At 35.6% G+C, this 20268-nt stretch overlaps 1 long non-coding RNA gene across 1 annotated transcript in view; it reads right to left on the minus strand.

Annotated features, from left to right (window-relative positions):
• Positions 1 to 558: 558 nt before the first annotated feature.
• LOC121133722 overlaps positions 559 to 20268 on the minus strand; it is a 133188-nt gene continuing 113478 nt past the window's right edge. Inside the window, exon 3 of the long non-coding RNA XR_005870693.1 lies at positions 559 to 643. This is a non-coding gene — a long non-coding RNA (uncharacterized LOC121133722). The remainder of the gene's footprint in view (positions 644 to 20268) is intronic.

The raw sequence follows: 20268 nt of genomic DNA on the forward strand, positions 1-20268 counted from the left end.
CATTATTGTTGCCTGTCTGTAGGATATGGTAATAGTGAGATAGCCATGTTCCCTGCCTTCAAGCCCTCTGAAAATCAATAAAAATATCAGCATTAATTCTGGGATATACATCATCTAGAGACTTTGTGGTGGTAGAAACCATGTTCAGCACTGACTCCCTAAAGTCTTCAGGGGGTATTTGTAAAGATGGCCATTAAAGTAAAGGGGAAGAGATGCACTTTGTGAAAATTACCAATGACATGTTTTGTATTCTGAGTACTGAGACTATGAGTTTGACATGGTTATATAAAGAATTGAATATGCATAGAAAGACAAGAGGAGGAGAAACCTAGACATGTGGGAGACATGAGAAGATGCAGAGCAAAAGTATGTGAAGGAGGAGAGATGAGAGCCATGAGCTTCATGGATTAATTTAAATTATGAGTTAGTTAGAAACAAGCCTAAGCTATAGTCAGAACTTCCATAGTTAGTAAGAAGTCTCCTTGTCTCCATTTGTGAGCTAGTGAGACAGAGAAACAGTAGGGTTTTCAGAGAGTTCCCATCTACACTTGCCTGTCAACTGATCTTGTCATTGTTTAGGAGACCATATTGTTGAGATTTCTTAGATACAGCTGTCATCCAAGCACTCCAAGAAGGACAAAGCCTGTAATATATAAAAGGCAATCTTGCGGCACATGCCCTGCTCCAATGACCAAACAAGGAATACTAAGAAAATGAAACCAGCCAAAACCAGGAAATAAATATAAAGTATTTTGTCTTCATAAAGACTTGTTAAGATATTAGATCTAACATTAAACATTTTATTAAGCAAAGATAATAAAGTATAAAGAATATACCTCATCTTTTTCCTAAACAGTGGAAAAAGGACGAAAATGCTCAAATATTAGACTCCATTTTCTACTAGTTTTAAACCAGAGAAACACAGTATAAATCCTTCTACATTTATCTCTGTTCATGCATAAATTCCCCAGATCTGAATAATTTTGCATTTATGTTGATCTTAAGGGAGAGAGTTTAAAGGTAAAGTAACATGCTATTCAATTACTTTCTCAAGAATGTTTCAAAATACATTGTAGCTGTAATGCAATAAGCTTATCATAGTATAATTTTAAAATTAATTATCATGATATTTGTCTAAATATAATATATTTGAAAATACATGTGGATTTCATAAATTCTTATTTTGGTAATATAAGAGAAATCTTACATATATTTCATTTCATTTTGTTTGGATGATTTGAAAGAAAATGGCCCCAAAGTAGGTGCCCCTACTAGGAGTTATGACTTTGTGGGAGTAGTTATGACCTTACTAGAGAAAAAGTATAACTGAGGAGGTTGGCTTTGAGGTCTCATATATGCTTAATTAAAGCCCAGTGACTCATTTCACTTCCTGTTACCTGCAGATCAAGATGTAGAACTCTCAGCTCCATCTCTGGCACCATGTCTGCCTCGATGCCTTCATGTCCCACCATGATAATGGACTACACCTCTGAATTTTAAGCCACCCAACTAAATGTTTCTTTTACAAGAGTTGCCATGGCCATGGTGTCTCATTACAGCAATAGAAACACCAACTCAAACAATTTGTTTCAATGTAATTTCATCTCTACCCTTTCATGCTGGATAATCAACGATTATAACCAATACACCATTCAATTCTGCTCTTCTCTAATTTTTGTTCATGTTTGTGTTGTACATAGTGGAAGCATGGGTGTTGGAAGCACATTCTCCCATGAGTCTATGTGTGGAGTCCAAAGACTGATGTTGAGATATTTTTTAGTAATTTATTTGATATCTGCATTTTAGACAGAATCTCTCAATGAACTTGAAAGCCTCCATTTTGGACAGACATGCTGGCAAGCAAGACCCAGGATGCACTTGTCTCTAGACCCCAGGACTGGAGTTACAGGTACACACTGCTGTATTTGACTTTTATGTAGTTTCTGAGGACCCAAATTCATGCCTTCATGATTGAACAGCAGGCCCTTTACACATAGAACCACATCCATCATCTCTTTTGATATGACTTTATGTATGTAATACACTTAAATTAATTTAAACTTTGGTTCTAACAAACATTTTGTAAAGGTACATATTTAGCGAAGTGACCAAGGCAAGATGTCTACTTTCATGTATGTACACATTTAAGTTTTAAAAATCTTTTCTTAAGTGTATGATATGTATCTAGTGTCATTCCTGTGTGTGTGTGTGTGTGTGTGTGTGTGTACGTATGTGAATGAGGGTCTGTATGTGCCACAATGCACATGTGGAGGTCAGTAGAATACATCAAGTGTTAGTCTGTATCTTCCAATTTGCCTGAAAGAGAATCCTGTTTGTTTTCCTCTGTATACAGCAGGCTAACTAACCCAGAAGTTTTCATCATATTGTTGCTCTGAATCCCAGGTCTCTATCCTGCACTGGTTACATGAATTAGTGATTAACTCCGAGTTATCAATAATGCCTTGTTGTTGAATTAAGGAAAGAAATAAAAGCACTTTTCCTTGGAGTCATTTATCCAAGAGTGAATCCAAATTGGAATTCCCTGCTTCATGTTCCTTGTGTCTTTGTTGTATGAGCCTGAATCATATCCTTCTCCTAGTAACGTTTGCCTTATGAATCTGTCCCTGTGTCTGTCTGTCCCTGTATCTACTGTTTTGGGGGGGTTTATTTTATGACTGTGTCTGTCTATTATAGTGCATGTATATAATATGGCTGTTTCTCTCTCCTACACAAAGGGCCTCGCTGTCTGTATTGAACCGTAGAGTAAGCATCACATGGGGGGAATGAATCGGATAGTTTAAGTAAATTTTCAAATGTTTTATAAGGGGATCATTCAATGACTTCAAGTATTCCCAACTGATCCAGACAACAGACAGTACTACATACTTCATTGTTTATCAACAAATATCCACAAGTGGGTGCTTTCGTTCTTTATGATACATTTTAGAAAGCTGCTTTCAACCACTATATTTCCTGCTCTTAGCAAATGATACACATGCATTGATCTTGGTCAGGGGCATGGAAGAGTGCATATTTAAGATCATAGTTATACAATAATTTAGGTTGGGAAAGTTGATTATGTGGAAAATCTAAGACAAATGAGGTTGATATTTATGTTGTTCTCTTAAAAGCAAGTTCAACAGATGGAGTGCCTAGTAGGGTATCAATCAAGGTGTATTATGAACTCTGGCTGTGAGGTCCAGCTAAAGTTCCAATCTCTCATAAGATATATTTTCAGGATCTTGCATCACAACACTCATAGGACTGCTGGGACTACATGTGCACACTACCATGTCCAGGTTTCCTTGGATTCTGGAGATTCAAATTAGGGCTCACCCATTTGAGTAATTTCCTTGATAACATTTTTGATTACTAATATTTGATGACTTAGTTTCAAAAAGGAGATTAACCATTAGGGGTAAATAGCTTGTCCTGTCTCTGGGTTGATGAAAAAACTCACAAATGAATCTAATGTAGAAATGAAGAAATGGGAGTAAATATGGTTAAAATTCATTGTATAAACAAATTAATCTGAATTCTTTTAAACAGCTGAAACTTTGAAGCTATTCTTGTAATAGAAAAAGTCTAGGGCTTGATTTGCATAAGTATAGAGCAATTTCTACCTAATGATAAGCATATTGGAAAATTTTTATATTGATCGTAACTTTGAATGATAAATACAGAAAGGTAGCATTGTAAGTAAAAGAAAGATCGTAGATTGGCACTTTTTCTCTTAAAAAAATCCTTGAAGCAGTTGTACTCACCTACACAGAGAAGCTGTGGGTAGAGACTATCACTCTACACTTAATTGTATTTAGTCTGAATAATTGATTTAAGGAGAACCAAATCAGATCGAGTAATTAGACATAGCAAAAGGAAGCCACAGATAAGAATTGATTTCTTATCTCCTGAGTTATGAGATTGATTATACATGGTGCAAAATCAAGACAGGACATTTTAATAGGAGGCAACGCTGGTTATCTAAAGTTTCTGCCAACTAAACACAGGCCACGTCTATGGTGGCACTTCTGAGACCTCCTGTGTGTGTGCCTGACGATTCAATAACAACAAAAATATGCTGAAGTAAGAAACTGTGCTGCAAACGCAAACAGAGTTTTCTGATATTGTCACGGGGTGAAATGCTGAGTGCTGAGTTATATAGCTAGGGTTATAGATATGTGCTGCCTCAGTCACCTTTACCTGGTACTGGGAATAGAAAGGCAGGGCTTGTGGTTTTCATGAAAAGCACTTTATTCCCTCACCCGTATTTCCAGTTCTGAGGGTTTATTAAAAAGACACAGCATTCAATTTTCCATACACTTTCTGAATGTACATCACATATTTCAGAACTTCATTGCCTCTTTTTTTTCTTTTCTTGAAACAATTTTTTATTTCATTTTACTCTTGACTTATATTTAAATTTCTGGGGCCATAGAGATTTTCAGTGGGTAAAGCTGTTGCCTGCTGCCTGGCCTCAGCACCTGAGTTTGGTTCCTGCGTAGGGAAAGGAGAGAAATGATTCCCACAAGTTGTCCTCTGACCTCCATATGGTCACTCAGGCATGTTTATGTCTATGCACATATGTACATACAAATTAATAAGTAAACAACTATATCAAAGTGAATTAAATAACAGTCAGAGCCTAACCCTTCAGAATACAACTAATTTACTTTAACTCACTTTAAATTGCAGAAACACACAGATAAATGCATACATTAATACATATTCCATTTGGGATATAAATGTCCCTCTGAGCATGTGTTATCAAAAAATTAGCAATTTTTCTTATGACTATAATTCAGATCGCATACTTTATAAGATAACTAATTCTGAACACTGTAGATGCATAATTTAAGTATTTAGCAAATATTTCTGTTTTTATATCAGTGACCAAATAATTAAGTCTGAATTTCATTTGTTCCTGTTAGATTCCAGCAAACTTTGACAAGGTCATGATTTTGAGAATTAAGAAATGAAACAGTTGTTCTAATGATTTGCTTTATTTGGCGTGTGTGTGTGGTGTGTGTGTGTGTGTGTGTGTGTGTGTGTGTTCACGCACATGTGTGCATGTGTGTGTGCGTGTGTGTGTGTGTGCGCGCACACATGCATGATTTCTGTTTCCTTTCCAGATTTTAGAGAATGTCATAAATTTTCAGATTAAGGCATTGCATTGCCTGTTTTCTTGCCCAGTACAGAGGACGTTTTCACAGAGAATTCCTGCTTCGGATAGAGGCTTGGATATAGCACTGAACACAGGGAGGGAGGTTATGAGTGTTGGTCTGGGCGATGTGCAGGAGTTGTAGGCAGGTACGAAGTGAGGCTGCATCTAATTTTGTGATTTAGAGATCAGAACAAAACTAACAGAGTGGATCCTGGACACACAGAGGAGAGGATTTCCACGGACAACCCATCTGCTTTTCTCTCAAGCGTGGCTTGTATTTTAGAAGAGCTTGCCTGACGGAGCTGGTGGCTAGGATAAGGCGAAGAGTTGGGGAGGGCCATCAGGAGCTGATGGTCTCTGGGGTCCCCAGGAGATGTGGCAAGGGAGAAAGCATGCCTGTAGTTTGTACTTTGCTGCAGTGTTGGGGACAACACTGAGCTGTGGGGTCTCAGGGAACAGAGAGAGAAGAGAAACTCTGAAGGCATCTTCCCTGGCTTTCTGGCAGTTACTGCCTTGAGGCAGTTTTTAATCTTCAAAATGTCTTTGAGACATCTATACATGTACACAATCAAGTGTTACCACATTTACGCCTGTTGCTCCCCAACTCCCTTTGCTCTCCTGACAGCATGACTTCTTCCAAATTCATGTGTTTATTGTCTGTTTGACAACATTTAATGCATTATTTTAATTAGAAACTATGGGTTCTAGTTATAAAATGCTACTTTATAGTATGTGTTTTTAATATTACACATTATACCAGAAGATATATACTATAAATTATCTAGAATATATGTATTTACAAATCCAAAGCTACAGTTTTATGAAAGTATTTTACACTCTCACTATACAACATAAAAAAGAAAACAATTTATTGTTTTCCATTCTCTTTCTCAAAAATTTAGACAATATTAAATCACATAATGTGTAGATATGATGAAAAAATCATTGAAAACATTGAGGTAGCTTACAAATTTATTTTACACCTCAATTACTTTATTTTTTCTTCCCTTTATTTTATCTAAGTAACAATTTATAAATACATTAGTAAATTAAGTTTAATATGGCATGACAAATATTCTTCCTTCTTACATTGAAACATTTCAAAATAATTCAAGTCCTATTTGCATGCATATTTAGTACTTCTCATTCAGTTCTGTTTAATTTTCATCATTTCAAGTCATTTATTCTGAATTCTCATAAGGATTTTATAGAGGTTACAGAACTTAAATATTTTATGATTCTATTTAAAATCATATTGCATGTTCAGACTAAATTTTTTAGATTGAATCAATAACCTTAGAAATGTGTCTAACCTTGATTTAAAATATTATTCTGTGAAGACCCATCTGAAAAGCAATTTAAAATATAAAAATAAAGAAAGAAAAGAGAGGCACCTTGAGGAACATCCAAAAATCAATTGATAATATTAGTTTTATGAACATTGAAATTTACCTGATGGCAACTGCTGTAAACTCATATAGTCCCTTAAAATAGCAAATTTAAAAGAAAATTAAATGTTCAAAAATAATGCACACATGAAAAATATCAATGTCAGATGAGGAGCAAACTTACCTTTTAGCTACCCAGATTTTGATATAAGGGATCAGTCATGTAGTTTTGTGATGGCTGACATTACAAAGTGCATACATTCCCAGACCATTATTGCACATCCAATCACAAAATGTGATTGCCAGAAACATAAATACAAGGGATTACAAATAACAGAACATTATTATTTTTATAATAGATGATTAAAATACAATTCTCATTTTGCTATATGTATTGTACCTGTTCAAATATCACACGCTATCAGTATAGATGCTGAAAGGGAGAAGTCTAAAGTATTCTCACCACATTGATTTCAAATATAGTAGCTCATATTGCTCTTTATAGATGTACTGCTAAAATTAATTAGGAAAAAATAAATCAAACAAGAAGATATAACCCATGTCCACAAATAGACTTCTTTTTTTGGGGGGGTTGGGGTTTTTGGGTTTTTTGGGGGGGGGTTGTTTTCTTTTTGTTGTTGTCGTTTTTTTGTTTTTTTGTTTTTTGTTGTTTTTTAAGAGACAGGGTTTCTCTGAATTGTTTTGGAGGCTGTCGGTCCAGCCTAGCCTTGAACTCACAGAGATCTGCCTGCCTCTGCCTCCCAAGTGCTGGGATTAAAGGCGTGCGCCACCACCGCCCGGCCACAAATAGATTTCTATATAAATCCAATTGTATCTGCCAAAGGAAAATTCCAGATGGATTGTTATTTGTAGTACTTTCTCATACTTTTAGTCTATTATACAGAACTGACTAATCTTCAAGATCAGATGTTTGCTAAAACAGCTTCTTCACAAACGATTTGTTCTTGTCTTGTACAGAAGATGGGGAATAATGTTACTCATCTTACTGAATGTTAGTCTGTCTCTTATGTATTCCCTCCCTCTCTCTCTCATTCTCCCTTTCTTTCCTTGAATTCAATTAAAAAAATGTGAAGCTTACATGATTCAAATGCGACAGTGCTAATCTCAAGCTGACTGTCTAACTTAGCAGTGTCATCATGAAGATGCTGATTTTGGAGGCATGAAGGGTCCAAGAGTGTGGCCAGGTAGTGTGTGTGGAGGAAAGACCCTAAATGAAGGCCTTGAGAGGTCAAGAAGCTCAAATCTTAGATCATGTTAGAAACTTGAAGTTTTTGTAGCTGCCAGAGAGAGCTGGGTTATCTATCAGGGAGGAATGCACAAGGGAGGGTAACAGGTCTGAGAGAAAGCTCTGTCTTACAGGAAGCTCATTAGAAGAGCAAAATCATCAAAGACATTGATTGTTCCTGGACGTAGAGTTATAGACTTTAGTGGTTGCCTTCTTTATTTCTATTCTTGCTCTATTCAAGTATTTTCTTAATATGTCTCTATTTCTAACCTTGGCAGTGGTAATTTATACATTGTATTGGAAAGATATAATATGCCTGTTGAAACTATAAAGGGCTACAGTAAAGAAATTATGTGAAGTTTGAATACAGACTTGGAACTTTTAAGCCATACCAAGACTATATAAACGTGGAAGTCTTTTGATGCTAGACAAAATGCATTTTACATTATTATGCATCTGTGGTCCCATGGGGACGTGAGAGAGTTAAACATTCTAGTTTGAATGAGAAATGTTCCCCCAATGCTTGTGTATTTGAATGTTATCCAGGTTGTGGCATTGTTCGTGGAGGTTTAGGAGAGGTAGTCTTGCTACAAGATCATATCATCAAGTCATTGTAATTTCACCCTATTTCTTTCCTCTGTCTGCTTTGTGCATGATTATGAACAAGTGAATTCTCAGCTTCTTCATCCAGCTGCCAGGATTCCTATATGACTAAGTAAACAGTTATGTAAGTTGCTGTGTTCATGGAATTTTGCCACAACAGCAGAAAATGAAGCTATACACTCATGTCACTGTTTTAAATTTTTTAAAATCCATCTTTCATTTTTTTCTTTCTCTTTTATTTCATCTCAATGATGCTAGAGTAGTTCAGGGTTGATTTTTTTGAACCTCTTACTTTTTCTCAGTAAATATGGTCCTCACCCATTTCATCTCTTTAAAGTTTAAGATGTACGTTCTTGTTGACTTGAAGGTGAAAAATAGGTAAACACTTATGTTCCGATTAGTTCTTAGGCCTGCTCCACAGGAAAAGATTCATGCTTGGCACCATAAATCTGTCTAAAAGAATATGGATAGGCAATTTGTAAAAGAAGATCTATAAGATCTGAAGAGAAACCAGAGTATTGGATAGGCAATGTGTAAGCTCATGTGGAGGACTTGACCACTGTTTTTGTTCTAAAAGCTTTAACTGTAAATTTGATTTCTAAATATTTATAATAATACCCATAGATTGGTACTGTAGCAAAGCCTTTATCCAAAAAGCTTCTTTTTGTGCTGGGCTAATGCAGATTTAGAGACTCCTAATGGATCCAAATAATACAAGTAACTTTTGAGTGCCCACCTATAAACAATGTTTATACCACAGAGTCCAAACACAAAAGCCATTTTACATACTTCCGGCATATTACATTTGAATGTTTATGAATGTTTTCTCTTCATTTGATTGAAAGCATTGATAGGTAATTTATAGAAGGGCTTCACTTCCACTTTGTTGAATATTATTATATCAAATAAATATTACATATCACAATTTGTAGGCTAAATGTTTAGTGTACATCATATATCATCATTACACACGTATTACATCATTAACTTAAAATCCTCAAGAAAAAATTTATATCACTTGCCAGGGTCTGTCCTCTATCAGTCCTAAGCTACAGGGGTCATCTATCCTGGACTGATGTCTTTGGGACTGTGTTCGGAACCAGCCAAACAACCATGGGTTGAATCCTTAGTAGGGGAGTGTGCAATAGGGAAGTCCTAGCTACCCAACGACATTAAGAATGGGATGGAAACATCTTGTCATTTCAGGAGGGCTCTCAGTCCATACTGGAGACACCAGTTTATTCAAGCATCCTCTTAAATAGCTTTCTAAAAGCAGGGGTACTGGGGAGAAGACATCTATTATCATGTATATGGGGCTGAATAGTTAACACTTCCTTTAACCCTAGAGATGGTCCTAGAATGGGTGTACACAACCCTCAGACCTCAGTAAGACAGCTAACACATGTCTCTGGAGTCTTCAGGTATGTCTCACTGGCCCCCATGATGGGTACAGGGACTAGGTCTATTGTTAAGCAAACTAGAAGTCATTCTCCACTGTGGCCAGGTCATCTGCAGGTAGCCAGCCCAGCCAACATCTAAAAGACAGTAGGAGATATGAGCTCCTGGAATTGAGCTGAGGCCTATGCCGAAATATCATATTTGTGGCCCCGACAATCATTAAGAAAAAATTTACTTTGTGGAATGCATGAATATATTGTAGGCATCACTTCTCCATCTATCCAGAATTAAAAACTTGATTAGTTTGATGCCTAATGTAAACTCACTTTTCATCCACTCTCACAATTCTAAAATCGTCCACTCTTTTTTGAATTTATTGTATACAATATATAATGCAAAATTATGTTTTGTATTGCTTGGAATATAATTGCAATCAGCTTATGAATACAATTGTTATCAAATTTCCAATTGTCATACTATATGCACCATCAAAATAAAGAATATATCTTCTTGTTCAAAATATTTTCAGTTCATCCCTGTGCTCTGTATTTGTCAGAGTTCTCTAGAGTAACAGAACGTATAGAACTAATCTCTCTCTCACACAGATGTATGTATATATATCTTAGTTACGGTTACTATTGCTTCAACAAAACACCATGACCAAACAAACAAACAAACAAAACCCCAAGTTTGGATGTAAAGAGTTTCTTTAGTTTACATTTCCATATTGCTGTTCATCATTGAAGGAAGTCAGGAAAGAAACAAAAAAATAGGACATGAACTTGGAGGCGGGAGCTGATACAGAGGCTGTGGAGGGGTGCTGCTTACTGGCTTGCTCCTCCTGGCTTACTCAGACCATTCTCTAATAGAACCCTGGACGACCAGACCAGGTACAGAACCACCAACAATGGGCTTTATCCTTCCTCACCAATCACTAATTAAGAAAAAGCCTTATAGCTGGAGACATCTTCTGAACTGAGGTTCTCTCCTTCCAGAAAACTCTAGCTTGTTTTGAAGTTCACAGAAGACTAGCCGGCACATGCCCACCTAACCCCCCAGGCACACATATGTGTGATATATGTATTTATCATATATAATATTTATCATATATATGCTTTATTAGAATGACTTACCGGCTGTGATGTGTTAATACAACAGATGACTACATAAGGAATCTCATGCCAGGTCTTTGGTCGATGCTGGAATATAGCCTATGAAGAAATAGGCTCTACTGCCAGTGAAGGAATGGACTTGATAGCAAGGATAGTGAAAGTGAAAGCTTTCTATTTCCTTGTCTTACATATGCTACCAGCACAAGACATGGTCCAGATAAGAGGAGGGTCTTTCCGTCTTAAAGACCCAGATTTGGAGTAGGTCTTCCCTCTTCAAATTAAGCAAAAATCCCTCACAGCTATACCCCTCCATTTATGGATTTTAGTTCTTTTCAGCTGCAGTCAAGTTGGCAACCTAGAAAAAGCCATCCGATGCCCCGTGCTTTACAGGTGAAATGAACATTTCCCACAATTCAAATGAGACATGAACAACAGAGAGATTTTGGCCTTAAAGTATTTGAGTTAGTTTGGAAATCTGGATTCAGAATTTTTGTCTGTATCTATGGGAATATATTTGAAATGTAAATTTTAAGGTAGAAAAGTTATTCGGGCTCTTGTTTTCAAAGGTGTCATGTCATTGCTATCTGACCCTGTTGCTTTGGGTTTGTTACAGTTACTCTTGTAAGAGGCACAAGACTGAAGAGGGCTATTCCATTCCTGGTAATAAACAGTTACAGAAAAGAGGAATAAGCTAGCATTATATTGCCCTCTTCAAAAAATCACTAGCAATGAGATCAGGCCCTGTCCCTTGAGCTTAGCTGGATTTTAGGAACCTGTTTCCCATGCTGGATTACCTTGCCTTGATGCAAGGGGAGGAGCTGGGTCTTGTTTCAACTTGATATGCCATCCTTTGTTTTAACTTATGGGAGGCCTGCACTTTCTGAATGGAGATGGAGGAGGAGTGAAGGGAGAGGGACTGGGAGGAGAGGCGGGAGGGGAAACTGGGATCAGTATGTAAAATAAAAGAAAAATATTATTTAAAGTAAAATCCTTTCTTGTTAAAAAAAATGGCACCAATCTCTAACTTAACTCCGAAGGACTTATTTTCAATATTCCTACAGTTAGAAAATGGCTAGAGTTTACACTTGAACAAATGGTTTCTGGTTAGGCATTCAGAGTCCCAACAAAATCATAACATGATATAATTTTGATAAACACTGTTGAATCCTGAATTGAGAAGCATGCAGAATTTTTACTGTTTTACCTTCCCATGTCATCCTTCAAATATGAGAATATAATAGATGTTTTCATCTATCTCATTAGAGCACTAAACTCTCATTTTCATATTACACCTTGCCATTCTTGAAGCAAGTTATTTTTATTGAGGTTGAAATCAGATTGTGTGGATCCTGATGAGATTTGGAAATCATAAAGGGTGAGTCAAGCACCACATCTTACCACCTTCAACTTGAAGTATCACTAGGAATCTATTTTTCTGTAACAACACCATTCCACATTTTCTCTTGGCAGGGATATATTTTAATGAATTCAAGGTAACTGAATTTTATCCTGAAATTCAGTCATCACATTATTGTATCAAATTTCCCTGTAGAGTTTTTTCTCCTTATTATATAAGAGATAAAGGTTACCCAGGTTGATCTCAAATTTTAAACTCAAGATATTACTCACAATTAGGGGTCACAGTGGCAAAAGGGTTTTGGAATAAATGACTGTATCTGAATCTAAGTAAACATTTCAGTGAATTAAGTAGTTAGCTACTGAATGAAATAATAAAAGCAGGCATGTTATTATGAACATAAATGAAGTTTATAAAACAACAACATGTCATCTAACTTGCCTATATATGTCAATACTACCCTGGTTGAAGATTATTGGCAATATTCAATACAGCTTTGTAATTATATAATATAAATATACATGTAAATTATATGTGCTGTCACTAGATTACAGAGAACATAATCTGTTATTTGTCAATATGAAGTTCAATTTTGGGGGGAATAGATACCTACTCCCTAATTCAAGTTTGAAGATGAGCAATTAAATTAGAAAGTGTATCTAAGTTCCCTTGATATATTCATAGGCTTTCTAATTATTAATCACTAAACTTGAAGTATCTCTTCTGCTTTTAAAGCATGATGTCAAAAAGAAAGTTACTATGAAATAAATTTAGCCTTTCTATCCATTTTTACTTCTCTGAATCAAAGGTCTTCTCTATGCCATGCTACACATTGGCTAGAATTTGTTCATCAAACTGGGTTCTGATTTGAATAAAGTCCTCCAAATCTCAATATTTTCTAACTGAAAATTCTAACATTAGGGAAAATTCAGGAGACTAATGTCATATATGCCATAAGCCAATAGGTGGAAACACTATCCTATAGCAGTAATCTTCTTTGGCAATACCAACGGAGGCTTTAGCATGACATCATTTAATATAGCAAGGCAAATATACACTACACGGAGTTTTTTTCCTAAGAATGCAACAGGTATAGGAAATTAAATATTCCAAGGGAGACCACTGTTTCTTTATCTCTTGCTAGTGTTATAACAAAACTTAATAAACACCGTTCTTAATAATTATTGTAAACATACTATTAACAAAAAAATTCAATACTGATTAGAACCTTAAAGAAGAAAAGATAAAATAAGAGTGATGAAAAAAGTTTGTCTGCTGCTTCTTCCTTTATCTGTTTTTTTTAAACAACTTTAATCCATCGATGGCTGCAGTTGAATCTTAGTAACTTAGTAATACCACAACCTGAAGAATCTCAGCACCATCTTATGAGGTTCTTAAAGAAAAATGTCATTGAGAACACAGAGATACAGTTTTCAATCACAGGAATACAAAACCTTAGATATTTACTGTTAATCACTGAGAATACCATTTGTTGTCCATTGTACTGTGTTAAACTTACTTTTCTCACTTTATCTTCTTATGCTTTTAATAAAATTAGTTGCTTCCTGGGACAATATGATAGTCCTGCATATAAATAACAGAGTGTATAAGCCTTAGTGAATTCATCCCTTTTATTTGATGGTATAATAGAGAATTAATTCCACAATGAGCTCACCTACCTTCATTTGAGAGCCACATTACTGTGTAATATATCTGCTGCAAAAGCTTAATTGCAATATACTCGGTGGAGTTTATAAGCAGAGTGAATAACAGTATATTATAGCCAGGCGGTGGCACACCCCTTTAATCCCAGCACTTGGGAGGCAGAGGCAGGCATATCTCTGTGAGTTTAAGACCAGACTGGTCTACAAAGCAAGTTCCAGGACAGGCTCTGAACCTACAAAGAAACTCCGTCTCGAAGAACCAAAAAAAAAAAAAAAGACCAAAAAAACAAGATTTGTACAATAAACAGTAGTGCATACTTTCTCCTACACTCAAGGTGCTTTAAACTAGTATTTTTATGTATGATTTTAAACTCTCTATACACACATAAAGAATGTAATTTTCTCTCAATATTATCTTTTTAAAACAGCAGCAACCTGTACAATATAATCAAAAATAATATTTATGACTTTAACAGCTCCTTGCAACCACAGCTAAATAAAATTTTATGATTTGGGAATAAGTATGATATAGATTTGCTTTACAAAATAGGTGCGTGGTATGAGTTATATTTCCCAATATAATTTTTATCTACTTAATATGAAATTTTTGCTTTCTCATAAAAATGTTATTATACTAATACCAAGACAATTTCATATAACTAGTACATATGCTTGTTTTACTGTCAAAATTTTCAAAGACATTGCATAAAATTTCTCTAGCATTTTATATAATTGCATTAAAATATGTAAAAATGTAATCATTTGTTCTCTTTTCCTCAAATAAGGTATAAACAAGCACCTAGACCTCTAATACTAGATACCATAGAAATGGATGATAAAATTGTTACTAATAATTTAGTAAATAAAACTGAACGATAAGCCTTACAGCTATCCATGGGATTTTTATTCATGACAAATTCACAAATCTTTGTAAGTTGTAGATTAGAATATGTGGTAACATGTTATTCTTGTGTTTTTAATTGTACTTATTAACATCGTGTGTGTGTGTGTGTGTGTGTGTGTGTGTGTTTTGCATATATGAGACCATTCATTCTACAATTTGCATTATGGAGATGAGGGGACAACTTGTGGGCATAGGTTGCATGGATCAAGCTCAGATGTACAGGCTGATAAGAAAAATTATGTTTCTTGCTGAGTCATTATTCTTGCCCTTTACTCTTGTTTTAATTGGGTTCTTCATATTTATGAAGCTGTTTTCCACAATTTCTCCTCTCACTATTTATTTGTATGATATCCTTTATGTACTATTACATTTTTATTCTCTTATTTACTTTATGACCTCTCTCTCTTTCCCTTTCTCTCTCTCTCTCTCTCTCTCTCTCTCTCTCTCTCTCTCTCTCTCTCTCTCTCTCTCTCTCTCTCTGAATATGGACAGAGAGCCCAGGGATCCCAGCTTTTCATATGTTCTGGGATCAAACTTAGATTTTATGTTTGTGGGACAAACACTTTATTAACTGGTCTGCCTCCATAGACCAAATTTTCTTTTGCAAAATGCTATGAAATTTTAGACAAAACTATCAGCTATTTGTTGAAATTAAAATTTTTCTTTGACATCCTGACAAAGTTCAGGATAGCCAAGTTTGGTCAAAATGCCATGGAAACCTTCTCTACATCTTAAAACAGGAGGATCTTGGGGTAAGTGTACCAATACTGCTTCCATTAACTAGTGTTACACTTTTCTTGTTATATACTCTTCTTTCCTAATGAAGATTTAAACCATGGTATAAATTAGTTGCACATTGTTTAGCTATTTGGGACTGTTTTATTGCATATTTTAATCTTTTTATCATTCACTGATGATTTTATAGGATGCATCATCACGATATTTGCTAAATGATAACATTTTATGTACATTTCTTTTCAAATATTACTTCCAGTTCTACGTTAATGAAGTCTATTCTTTCTTTTTTCATAGTTTTGTGAAGTATATTTCATGTGGGTATCAGTGTAGATTCATCACTTCTAATTTAATTTTTCTATAATAATTTACATATTAACCATTAAGTGTGTGATCACATTGTTTCACATTTGCTCATTAGGAACCTGTTAAACTGTCTATTTTATTTGTTTTTCTGCTCTGTCATGTTTTAGTACCTCACATTTTCTGACATCATTTTTATTAATTACTCTCAGATACATATGTGCTTATACTAAAGAGCAGAATTCAAAAATTAATATGTACACTCATTGATATTGGATGTCACAATTTATGGGTTTTAGGAATCATTTGTGTACATGTGCAACACACACAAACACACACACACTCACACTCTTAGTTACCTACACACTTTGTCTTCATTCATATATATACACTTATGAGTATCAGATATATCATATGTGAATCATTCTGGTAGATGGAATGGATTGTTATTGAAATTTTAATCCAAAAAATTTTTTGAAATCAAGCTTATTATTAAATATCACATTTAATCATAGTTGTTTTTTTTTTTGTGCTGAAAGACACTGATGGCAAAGTTTCCCAAACAAATAGATCATCTCTGTTTCCAGTCCCTTTCTTCTTTTTAGGGAAGATTTATATAGCCATTCTTTTTAAGATTTACTTTGTAGCCGGGCGGTGGTAGCGCACGCCTTTAATCCCAGCACTTGGGAGGCAGAGGCAGGCGGATCTCTGTGAGTTCGAGGCTGGGCTGGACTGATAGCCTCCAAAACAATACAGAGAAACCCTGTCTCGAAAAACCAAAAAAAAAAAAAAAAAAAAAAAAAAAAGATTTACTTTGAATCCTCTTCTCAAACTTGTTAACTTTACTTATTTTTTAAGTCTATGAAGCATTGACTACTCAGATGCCCTAGCCTTGTTTATTTTTCCTATTATTTCAATTATCTAAAGAGAAGATTTAGAGAGTCTTCATATATTTTCTTTCTCATCAAGTCTTGGAGATCTGAAGGCTTCAGTAGCCTATTATTTCTTAGTAAAGGCTATCAGGGATGAAATCAAAGATCTGGAACTTTATTCTTACAGCAATTAAATACATAAAACAAAATTTTACAATGAAATTAGTTTGGGGAAATGGTTTAGCTTTGGGGAAAAGTGATTTGAAGTCAAATTTTAGCTCACAAACTGACTTAATACCTTTATAAGAGGGATACAGTAAAATAGTAGATTTGAAATACGTTTCCATGTCTTTTAAATGTGGACAGCATTATATGTATAAATGGGTTGAAGACACATGTAGTAGTGAATTCCCTGGATCTATTTTAATTAGATATAACTTATATAACAAATACATACCCCCACATTTATAACCACGTTATTAGTACTCATTAGGTATTTAACACCTTCTTCAAAGAAGAGTGGGTGGCTTTTAAAAAATAAAATATCTTTTTATAATTGGCATTGAAAATCATAAAGCGTTCATATCTGCCAAAAGATTTTCTAATGAAAAATTTCACCTATTGCTCTGAAGAGGAATTTGAATAATATCCCTACACAGTAGTAATGAAAAAGCAATGATTCATAAGTGACAGCATATGCTAGCCTAATGGTTGCTTATTGTTTCCTCCATAAAATTAATTCCTACACAATTAAAGGTCAAACTCATGTTTGCATTAATGAGCTTCTAAACTAGCATTGAAGGGGATTTTTCAGCATTTTGCAGTGTTAAGTCAAGAGATTCAATTACAAGGCCTTTTAGTTTATTCTGTGAGAGTTAACCAAATGTTCATGTTCTCTTCCACTCAATTATGAACCCACAAAGAAATGAAAAGCAGACTCCATCTGTGCAGGCTACTGGGAAATACATGTATATCAGGGTGTTCTACAAAGAAACTGTGAAAATATGCCATCAAGTCAAGGCTATAGTAAAAATGTCATTCTCTTACTTTGATTTTTTTTGTAAATAAGAGTATCATGCTTTTTACAAACAATTTTAAGTGGGGGGAAATTAGGAAACCTTTAATAGTATTCTTGATAATTAAATGTACAAACATACTGTATCTTGAAATTTTCCAACAAATAATATTAGTTAGAAATTTCCATTAATCTAAAAACAAGAAAATCCTTGTACCTTTGTCTCTTTACTTTAATAAATATCCCTGGCTCCTTTTTTGTATGTAAGAAAACAGTCATAGAAGTGGAGTAAAAAGTTATTTCCCAGCAGCAATTCTCAACCTGTGGGCCACCCCTCTTACAGAATCATATCTCAGATATCCTGTTATGATTCCTACCAATAGCAACATTACAGTTATGAAGGAGCAATGAAATAATTTCCTGGCTGTGGGTCACCACATCATGAGTAACTGTATTAAAGTCACAGCACTGCAAAGTTTGAGAAGCACTCTGCTAAATAATGATGGGATTAAGGAAGTTTACCTAATGACACCACAATTTAATGCATATGATGAAAAATTATATTTATACATTTAAAATACCATTACCAGAGTGCATTTCACATCTCTGTCATATCACATAACCCCCAAAAAACTGCCTGATAAAAGATAATAAAAAGTACGATACAAGTCTAGAATAAACTAATGGGTCAAGTTTGTAATATGACGGATGTACCTATCTATCACCTTGGTTGCAATAATGGCTCCATACATTAATATTTATTACCACTATCTGATAATTATGGCTGTCAAATGCATTCATACAGCATTTGTACATCAATCTAGACAGAGGTGAAGGCTTCAAGTGGGAAAGGTGGAAAGGAAGAAGCAAAAAACAGCCAAGATAAAAAGAATAGAAACAGGAAGAAAAGATAAATGGAAGGAAGGGAGGGAAGGAGGGAGGGAGGGAACACAAGAAGGAAGGAAACAACCCTCTTCTAATGCATCAAGGAAGTGGATTCACATGTATGAGATTTCAGTGGGCATTCATTTGCAAATTCAGATGTTTGGCTGTCTTAACTTTTCTAGTAATCCATAACCGTGCTTAAAATATCTCTTAGTTGCAATGTTGAAATTGTTTTAGCCACTATAATGTTAGTCCCGAATGAATTTTTCTTTGCTTACATTTTGTAGAGCAAGCACTTTTTTCTTCCTTTTTTTAAAAATTTAAATTAGAAACAAGCTTGCTTCGCATGTCAATCCCAGCGCACTTCCCCTCCCTCCCCCCCTCCGCCACTGCCCCTAACAGGCCCCCAGTTCCCCCACTCCAATCCCCAGGGAGGGTGAGGCCCTCCATGGAGGATCTCCAGAGTCTGTCATTTCATCCTGGCCAGGGTGTAGGCCCTCCCCCCAAGAGTCCAGGCTGAGAGAAAAATCCCTCATTGTGGGATGGGCAGCCATCATCCTTTTGTATGCCAGGGATAAATACTACCCAAGGCCCCATAGATTACCTAGGCCTCCTCACTGACACCCACATTCAGGGGGTCAGGATCAGTCCCATCCTGTCCACCCAGCCATCAGTCTGTGGACCAAGAGCTCCCTCTTGTTAAGGTCAGCTGTTTCTGTGGGTTAAACCAGCCCTGTCTTAACCCCTTTGCTCATCAATCCTCCCTCTCTGTCACTGAATTCCAGGAGTTCAGTTCAGTGTTTATCTGTGGGTGTCTGCCTCTGCTTTCATCAGTTGCTGGATGAAAGTTCTGCTCCCAGATTCTCTGGCAGTGGGACTGTATGCTGGCACACCCCTGATCCATATCTAAAAATCATATATGAGTGAGTGCATACCATGTTTCCCTTTTTGTGACTGGATTACCTCACTCAGGATGGCTTCTTCAAGTGCCGTCCATTTTAGAGCAAGCATTTTAAAGTGTATTATAAAATGAAGAGAAATAAATAACCGCCAATGACATGGTAGTCATATTCTTGTTTCAACGATGTTGCTGTTGGGCAAAACTGATTAATTTCTTTTATTTGTTGGCAATTTGAATAGTACTTTTGGTACTATGGAGTCTGGACTGCAATAAAGATTCATTACTGTTAGCAAAAAAAACCCATCTTGAATCATCATAGATGTTCCTTTGAAATGTGGTATCTTCAGCAATAGGAGTTTGCCTTACACCTTTGAGAGCCTACAAGAGCTGCATAATTAGTCTATGGTGTTTGGGGAGTCAATTGTACTATCCTGACCAACAATCCAAAAGGAGGTTTCATATACCTGTTACTGGGGGTTTTGTTAATCTGTGGGGTTTTGTGTGTGTGTGTGTGTGTGTGTGTGTGTGTGTGTGTGTGTGTGTGTGTGTATGTAACATTGTTAAGTTCAAGCAGCTTAAATGCCTTTATAGTACAAACATACACACATAATTCCTTACTACTTATATATGACGTGCTTACATATGACTGTGCGTTCTTACAAATACTTATAGGTATTTTGTATGACTTTAGGCAAATAGAGTATGGTGCCTTGCGGTTTTATCA

The sequence above is a fragment of the Mesocricetus auratus genome, unplaced genomic scaffold (genome assembly GCF_017639785.1).
Source record: "Mesocricetus auratus isolate SY011 unplaced genomic scaffold, BCM_Maur_2.0 Super-Scaffold_100023, whole genome shotgun sequence".
NCBI classification, from domain to species: Eukaryota; Metazoa; Chordata; class Mammalia; order Rodentia; family Cricetidae; genus Mesocricetus; species Mesocricetus auratus.